The sequence below is a fragment of the Chrysochloris asiatica genome, unplaced genomic scaffold (genome assembly GCF_000296735.1).
Source record: "Chrysochloris asiatica unplaced genomic scaffold, ChrAsi1.0 scaffold00028, whole genome shotgun sequence".
Lineage (NCBI taxonomy): Eukaryota > Metazoa > Chordata > Mammalia > Afrosoricida > Chrysochloridae > Chrysochloris > Chrysochloris asiatica.
In genome coordinates, this window is record NW_006408546.1 from 12752637 (window position 1) to 12754488 (window position 1852).

General features: G+C 45.2%; 1 protein-coding gene across 1 annotated transcript in view; it reads left to right on the plus strand.

Annotated features, from left to right (window-relative positions):
* The window catches only part of PCCB (propionyl CoA carboxylase, beta polypeptide), a 123428-nt gene that overhangs the window by 69106 nt on the left and 52470 nt on the right, over positions 1-1852 (plus strand). The gene's annotated exons all lie outside the window — the stretch shown is intronic.

A 1852-nucleotide genomic window follows, 5' to 3' on the forward strand; every position in this document is an offset into this window, starting at 1 on the left:
GTTTTGTGAATTATGTGATAGTTTAAATGGGAGAACATTAGTTTTACATTCATTTTATCATATATCGTTTCATTGCCATGGTTACAATCCCCTCCATGCCTCATCAACCAACCAAAGGGTATACACTACAAGCCTGCAACCCAGTCGTCAGCACAGAGCCCGTCTTCCTCTTTGGATCCAAATTCTCCAGCTGCTCCATTTCTCCACGTCATCATCTCTGCCTCCGTCTCTGGTGTCACTGCTTCTCTGGGTAGGTTCCGCTCTCCGCTCTTCTCCATTGATGGTCCCAGGGACCTCCGCTCCTAGACTGAAAAGTTAATCACTCCCCTCCTTGCTATAAATCGTCTACCTTTACATTTCCAACCATCACAATCAGTCCTGATAACAATTATTCACTACTGTATCACAAGAGATCTATCTGCATTTCATTTCATCAGCCCTGCCCAGACAGATTGGATACTACTCACTGGAGATTCTACCTTCCTCCATGCCCTCTGGATCTAGGTTTCCTCTTGAAAGCTTGTAAGCCAGTCACTTCTTGCTTTTGTAAACACCCTCTTGCCATTTTGGGTAACCAATGTCCAAGTTGCCCATCCTGTCAACTCTGTGTGTGGAGGGTGTGTGTAAGGATTTGTTTCCTCTTGTGAGCTATTGCATCCATAGGTGTAGGTCAGGTTCATCAAATTGTATCCGATTACTCTTTTTTTTCCCCTCTTCTATCTCCTTTTGGTTGAGCTCTGATCATCCAGTCATTGAAGCCAGGTCAAGTGGGTATTACCTGCAAGTGTGGGTGTTTTTGTGCATATGCCCTTTCTTCTTATCCTCTGGATGCTTCACTCTCCACTCTAGCCCTCTGTGGCCGTGTCACTGACTCTGGGCCCAAGAGTCCCCAGATCTTGCCACACTGTTGGCCAACCAGGTCTCCACCCGGGTTTACAGGAGTCTATTGAACGTTGTAGGGCTTAGCTCACCGCTTCATTCCTGTTTTTCTCTCACTTCCCCTTATTGGTGATGAATGTGGTCACCAATCAGAGCGTGTATTCCCATTGAATCTTAGTCTTGGAAGGGGGTTTGCACTGAGGAGACCCTGCCACTTGCCTTGATGTCTCCTGGGCAAGAAACTTGCTTGTTCTTGTAGTAATCGGTCTGACTGCCTATATTGTTTTGTATTTTTCCTGTTGGTCTTTCTTTCAAGAAGTATCTTCTGTTTTTCTAGCCGTTTCAGGCTGGTCTGCTCGTCCTTTCAAGTGGAAATTTCCCATTTCTGGATGTGGTTCAGGCTTCCACCTATAGTCTTATGTAATGCAGAGGCTCCGCAGGAAGCCTCCTTCCCTAGGCATGTTGTAGCCCCATTTTAGGTATTCCAATCAGTTATAGGCAGAAGACGGACTTAAAAGAGTTCTCTGGTGCTGATAAACAACATTCTTATCAACAGAGAAAAGATTGAAGTTGTAAAGGACTTCATTCTTTTTGGATCAACTATCAACCCTCACGGAAGCAGCAGTCAAGAAATCAGACGACGTATTGCATTAGGCCAATCAGCTGCACAAGACTGTTTTAAAGTGTTGAAGAGCAAAGATGTCAGCCTGAGGACTAAGGTGCACCTGACCCAAGCCGCCATGGTATTTTCAATAACCTCATATGCATGCGAAAGCTGGACAGTGAGTAAGAAAGACCCTAGAAGAATTGATGCTTTTCAGTTGTGGTGTTGGTGGAGAATATTGAAAGTGCCATGGGCTACCAAAAGAACCGATAGATTGGTTTTGGAAGAAGTGCAGCCAGAGTGCTCCAGAGTGACCAAACTTCGTCTCTCATATTTTCAGGAGGGACCAGTTGCTGGAGAAGGATATCA